Below are 7,250 nucleotides of genomic sequence, written 5' to 3'. Positions count from 1 at the left end.
TCTCTGCTGAAAAGGATCAGGTGGGTGTTTGGATTTTAGTAGCTTCTGTTGATTATTTTCTACATTCCTGTAAATGTGTTACTATTTAACTGAGGTGGTTATGGTTATGGAGTGTCGACTTCCTGTCACGAGAACCATTAAATGTTTCCGGAAAGGTAATCTCTCACCTGTGGTGTCTTTTTACCTGTCATTTCTGTTCTTTTTTAGCCAATAGTCAGCCAAGTCAGAATTTCCACAGTCAAACATCCAGCTTTTTATTTAGGAAAAGACTTTAAGAGATCACATTGTTGAGTTTCAAGTCAAAACAACCAATACAATTATGCTCACAACGACCATATACATTTTTGATTCTGTACATGTCTCGCTTGGAGTTCTTGAAGACGGTTTGATAGGAACCCTCAAAGAAATACCATCTCAAAAGATGTTAAAACAGCAATAGGACTTATTATCAGAAAGAGGCCTCCACAATATTTACTGTTCACAGTCTGAAATGACCCTACACAACCTCTGTTCAACATCCCTCAGATTTTACCCTCAGGCTGTACCAACAAGAATTTCCTGGTGGGGTCTGGGATGAATCACTTCTCCCACCGGACCAGGTGGACACAAGGGTAGTCCCAGGGCTTGAAGCGGCTGTTCCAATGCAACAGGTGTGCCCCCTGGAGGAAGGTCTCAGAGTTGCGGGCATCTGGGCTCCAGCCTAAAGGAAAAGAGAACAGAATACACAGTAAATCATCCTCTCGAGGTAGCTCTATCCTACATTATGACACCCAAGCCTGTGTACCAGACCCATATCTCTGTACATGGCTCTGCTGTGCTATGTATGAGGTGTGGTGATGTCATCAAGGTGAGGTGATCTCACCCAGGTGTCGGACGTGCCACAGAGGATCGATGATTGTGTATTTGTCATGGAAAACGGTCAGCATAGGAGTCGCCACACCCCCTGCCATGGCACTGCTGTACATGTTTTCCCTAGGGGAGGAGGGCATCAAAATAGAACATTTTACATTTAATTTCCCTTATGATATTCAAATGAAACATAAGTAATAAGTTTTCATATGAATATCTGTTTATTATTGTTATAGACAGCAGGGTTAATTACTTATGGATTCACCTGGTCTTAGGTCAGTTTGGTGGTTATGTGGAAAGATATGATCACAAGTCAAACATACTTCTCTACTCACTTTAAGTTCTCCTGCAACTATTTCTCCAGCTGTTTGGTGATCTTCTGTTTCCTCCACTCTCCAATGTCGGCCACAAACACCCCAGGGTTAAAGGAGCAGTCGCTGGGGTTGATCCCCAGGTCTCTCACTTCCTGTAGCCCAGGAAGCCCATGTACGTTGTCTTGGAGACAGGTTCATTAGGGAAGGAATTTGATTTGGATTCAGATTCGGAGACAAACTGATCAAGTTTATTCAGCATTGAGATCTATGAGACTGCTTGTCGGGTTGTTATTTCAGAAGATAATTAGAGAGTATCTTCTAGGCTAGGTGTAGGATAAACTCAAGTTCAATATATTGTCCTTTACCAAGATTGATTGTAATAGAGGTACCGCCGATGTTATTTTGGCAAAAAATGCCCTCTTGTGCAAAAATAAATAGGCACTACCCTGCGGCGCACCATCTCGTGGGTGGAGGGCAGGTCACAGTCTGTGGTGAAGGCAGCAGCACAGCCTTTCTCCAGCTTGGTATGGTACAAGTCATTGATGTCACTTGTCGTTACTGAATGTAAGTACTGAAAATGCAGACACCCATTTATCTCAACTACAGCGCAAGACAAAACTGGACTGAATGGCACAAAGATAAGGACACATATCTGTACCTTGCACAATGACATCACCCTATTGTGTCTGATATCAAGGAGCGGCAAGTAAAAGCGTACAAAGTTCAGCTGCAAAACAATCAAAACAGGGACTTTAGGGACAGTGACTGTGGTTAGGTTATAATTAGTTCCTATGTGGGTGCTTGTGTGAGTGTATGTTACTCACTGGGTGCAGCAGGTCTGGTCGGGAGGAATCTGGTTTCACCTTTCAGAACCATGGGGGTTGAACTCCAGAAGCTTACACTTAATGCCCTTCAGCGTGGTCTTCTCTATGTACTGTCTATGAAAACACAAATGAATATAATGACAGTTCAACTCACTCCATTTTAAAGTAATTTCTCAGTTGTCCTTTGAGGCCTTTATTGAAACAATTCAGATAATCAATTCATTAAAACATCCTGGGTTGGTACTAGGAACTGAAATTGCTACAAATAACACAGTGACAATGGAAGGGGAGAGATTAGTGTGAAACACCTTGTCAGCTTGATGGAATCACGAAGAGTGACAATGATGAAAAACACACTGGCATCTGTGTTGCTATAGATGCTGTTGATGGTTGCCATGGCACCGCCCATTCGTTCCTCCGCAGCACAGATGACCACTGGGATGTCATCCTCTCCCTCCGCAGCCTTCTCCACAGGAACTTTTGGCGCACACTCTGGGTCCTTCCTGGTTTCTGTGAGGGAAGTACAACCAGTTTGGGCTTGGTCAAGTTTGACCTAGATAGTTTGTGTGTATGCATTGACATGTAGGCTACGTGTGCCTTTTAAAAAAAATATATATTATGTAGTTCTGTCCTTGAGCTGATGTCTATTGATATTCTGCATTATGTCATTCTGTATTATGTTTCATGTTTTGTGTGGACCCCAGGAACAGTACTGTAGCTGCTGCTTTTGTAACAGCCAATGGGGATCCTAATAAAATAGCAAAAGTAGTCTATTTTTCTTTCTATTTTAAAAAGCTATTAATTATTTAAATTGCTAAGTAATTTCTCCCCTAAAAGCTATCCCATAATCAACAAGCATTCATAGCCTCATGCCAACTGCTGTTCTTGGCAGGTTCTAGTGCTGCCAAGTCCTAGTTCCCTTCTCGAGCCGAGACGGGCCTCTGAACAGCTTACTGTACAGGAGTAGACACACTATGAGAACCAGCATCATGAGCAGGATATGGTTTACTGTGACACAGCAGAGAGAGAGGGAGAGAAAGGGACCATTCAATAAAGTCAGATGCAAGGGAACTGAAGCAGAAGTCCTTCCAAACTGGATCAGTTTTACTTAAGCACAGTTTCCACTGTAATGCTGTCACCTCTTATCCAATCATGGCAGATCACATATTGCTGAGATACTCAAACATGGCACTCATTGTCTTTTACGACTCATCCTCCAGGTGGCATGACTAATTCTACCTAATAAAATAGTTATACCTGCCCTTCTCTTCCTATCCACCCACCTCAACCATGTGTCAGCTGTAGTCAACCTGAGTGGCATCAATCTTGTGCTGACACGTTCACCCGTGGATGACCTAAACTGTCTGCCTCAACAATAACAAATAAATAGTAATTAAAATATTGCTTCACTTCTGGCAATGTTTAAAAACCAGGCTACCCGACTGTACTCTGTGCCAAAAATCAACTGTTTGTGTTGTTTGAGTAAAGGCATCTGTTAACTTTCTAAGTAAAGAATAGACTGTATAAAATAAGGGTGTAGAACAAGGCACAACTGTTGTGGAAACTGATTAAAAATCCTTGAATGGTTGCATCATGTATTGAATGTGAAGAACAGATGACTGAGATGATGAAATGGGACTTTTACAGGCCTGCTTTCCTGGTTACCTCAGTGTTGAGGAACATTTGGGATGCGAGAGAGAGACTCAAACATAATTTATGGAGGTGTTGGAAGCGTTACAACTCAGCTGAGGCAAAGTATACTCCAGAGGAATCTGGGGAGGGTTGTGCTTTACCATCTCCACCACAACCACCATGTTTACAAGAGTATTTACATGCAACAATGTTTTATTACTCATTTAATATATATATGAAAAGGTAATGATGTCAAAACTTAATTACAGGGGCAATCCTGTGGTCACTCACTTTTCCTCAAAAGAGCCATTGTTCATGTTTCTTCCAGCCACATCTGAAAAGACAGAGAGAACCCCAGAGAGCAGTGAGATTCAAAGGCAGACAGACACATCTGAAAAGACAGAGAGAAGCAGAAAGCAGTGAGATTCAAAGGCAGACAGACACGAAGACAAATAGACTAAGAGTAAGCGAGGGGGAGGGACTGCCATATTCCTTGGCATTGGTGCACAGTTGAGGATCCAGAAGGGTGTCTTCACAGACATAAATCCTTCCCAGAGGTGCTCCCGAACAAGACCTGGCAGTCCTCTCAGATAGACACAGTCCTCAATACAGCTGTTAAACACAGGAAAACCCCTCTGACAAACATACCTCCAAATCAACACTAATAGTTTAATATTGGGCTTCACATGAGCCTGAGTAGGCGAGGTACCCTAATGGGTACTGGTAAACAAACCAGTACCCATCAGGGTACCTCGCCTATCCACAGGAGGCACTTAGGAAGAGTCATAAGAACTTAGGCCTAATGATTGGCTGCAGAGGAGGCAAAAGACGGAGTACTTCGGGCAGAGTGAAATGTGATTGGGGGTACAGTTAACAAAAACAAATGTTGAGACCAACTGGTTTATAATATTAAATCATTTAGTGGGTGCTTATATTGTCCTATTTCACACATGTAAAAGTGTTTATTATATGCATGTGTGTATTGGGAGATTGGAGAGTTTTTTTTTGCATATCCCAACTCCCCTGAGACACCCTTAAAGAGTGGGGTCACTATTGTCCACCGCCCCTGGAACAATTAGGGTTAAGTGCCTTGCTCAACAGCACATGGACCAATTTTTCACCTTGTTGGCTCAGAGATTTGAACAAGCAACCTTTTGTTTACTGGCTCAATGCTCTAAATCGCTAGGCTACCTGCACCCTAGTCTGTTTCCACTGAAACATTTGCTGATGGAAATAAAGATCCTGCAACATGATCATGTTTACGCTATGAGGATCACATACACTACACGGTGAGATTGTCCACACACCGCAACTGCAGAACTGAACAGACATGACAATTGAATGTCATGACTTTTGTACCTGGTCACTCTCTATATTACTTTATCAGCATGGTAAATGTATACTGTAGCCCAAGGTGTTGGCTAATACAGTTATATCTAATGTAGTATGCAGTACATATTGCACTGTTTCTCTGTGTGATATACATGGCACACTAAGGGCCTGGTGAATCAGCACGCATGTGGATCTGGTTGTCAAGAGACTCTTGGTGCTTCCTTCCTAGTGGCATTTTTCAGTAAGCCTCTAGAGAGACACTCTCTATTTGTTATGCTTAAATCCTAACTCTGTCGACATTGACGTCTCTCCGTCTCGCTCACCCACTGTCTCTTTTGGATGTAATGTGTAAGTAAACAGTAGAGAGGTGTAAACTACTCTATAAACAACCAATAAAAGTGACATGACAAGCTGTGTTGTTTTTGGTGCTGGATAAACTAACAAAAACTAGTTCAGCTGTGAGATCATCATACTGTACTCTTCTGCCCATTTTCAGAGAAAATACTTCCACTCCATTGATGTCAGATAGAAATAATAATATCTGTATTAGTTCAGACTTTTCACACATGCTGCAGACATATTCTCTGGGCAAGTTCTCCTCCGTAGAAAGCAAGACTGAGCCAGTATAAACGACTTGGTAATGTTTTTTAGTGGTTGTAAAATATCCATTAGGTGAAGTGTTTTGCACCCTTGTCTTATACAACATTAACATGCAAATGGTGACAGAGTTTGGATTGTGTTCATTTGTATTTTAGGGGTTCCAGACTCTTTTCAGTGTTCTCTACACACATGCTCTTTGGGTCAACTTTCTCTAAATGAATCCAAACTAATCTCAGATGGATAGTCATAAATATGGCTTAATCAGGAGTTTACAAGATGAAGTTGTTTTTAATAGCCTCCTGTATGTGAGATTTAAAACATGTAGAAGAACTAGGGAATCCTCATTAAACAAATATTTTACTATCCGTTCTGGTAAATTAAATGCAGTTTCTTCACAAAAGTGAACCGTCATTCAAGGTGTCAAAGGAGTCAATGCCAACTGTTATTTTACACTCAGCCTCTGCTAACGCCACATGAAGAAAGCCATAGTCTGGCTTCATAACCACACAGGCTACCTCAACTATGATAAGGAAACATAAAGTAGGCTCCTAAGTAGCCTAGTTGCTGCCATGTTGCACACCTTTTTCATGGAAAGCGTATGTTTTTTTTCTCCATTATGGGCAACTACTTAGCGGATATCCAACCTAGGAAATACAATAGCCTTACATTGGTTTATGTAACAATTGCACAAATGAAATTTAAAAAATCTCAGATGAACCTATAGCAATCTACTCAATGCATCACACGTAGATTATGATAATGATAAAAAAATATGAATATTACCTTCTTAAAAAGGGGTGTGTCTACTTTTCTAGCTTTAGAGCAATGCAAGCTATGTACAACAACGCACACAATCAAAGCAAAACTCTAAATTCAACAATGTGTCATAAAATATATTAATTTACCACAATTATTCTCAACGCTTAACTATCCACGGTCTCTGCACATGGTCTTGAATAAATGCTACAAAGCGAAGCTACTTCACCCACTCAACTTTACATCTTTTTTTCTTCTTCAGGAAGTTCTTTCCAGATGTGTCTAATCTTGTTCACCCATGGAAAGCTCCGCGGGTGCCACATGCCTTCTTGTAGATAATTACTGAGATTGCGGCCACATGCCTTCTTGTAGATAATTACTGAGATTGCGGCCACATGCCTTCTTGTAGATAATTACTGAGATTGCGTTGCACTCTACAATAGCAACTGTGCTTCATAAATTATTTCTCATAGGATGCATGTAGCTTTATAGCTTACCTTTACATGTTTTAGCCTATCGTAAAAAGAAAAGTAGATTTTTGGCCTACAATTTAATAACTGTATTTATATAGGCCTACATCATTTTTGGCAACTACCATTGCAAGCAGAAGTTATTATTTACAAAGTCTAAATCAGTTAAATGTAATACACCTAAACCTATGCATTATCATTCAATATAAGTTATTTTGAGAGTAATGAATATCAAAAACTACAACCCCCAGTGCACAATTCTGCTACAGCCTACTGGACGATCAGAGTGTATTACCGAATTTCTTGCAGGAACATGCTGCAAGCTATTTTAGCCCATAGCCTATGGTAGAACAGTGTTGTCCATTGCTTTAACGTATTATTTTCAGGTATTAAGATCACATTTCCTGTCTTTTGCGTTTTTAAGGTAAAAAGTAGAGTAGAACTCAATTGAAATGTGTAGGTTTTTGGTTGAC

At 40.8% G+C, this 7,250-nt stretch overlaps 1 pseudogene; it reads right to left on the bottom strand.

Annotated features, from left to right (window-relative positions):
- Window positions 1-208: 208 nt before the first annotated feature.
- On the bottom strand, window positions 209-6,762 carry LOC115122842 (glycosyltransferase 8 domain-containing protein 2-like; annotated as a pseudogene).
- Between the last annotated feature and the right edge of the window lie 488 nt (window positions 6,763-7,250).

The sequence above is a fragment of the Oncorhynchus nerka genome, linkage group LG23, assembly GCF_034236695.1.
Source record: "Oncorhynchus nerka isolate Pitt River linkage group LG23, Oner_Uvic_2.0, whole genome shotgun sequence".
NCBI lineage: Eukaryota > Metazoa > Chordata > Actinopteri > Salmoniformes > Salmonidae > Oncorhynchus > Oncorhynchus nerka.
This window is presented reverse-complemented; position numbering and strand designations above follow the sequence as displayed.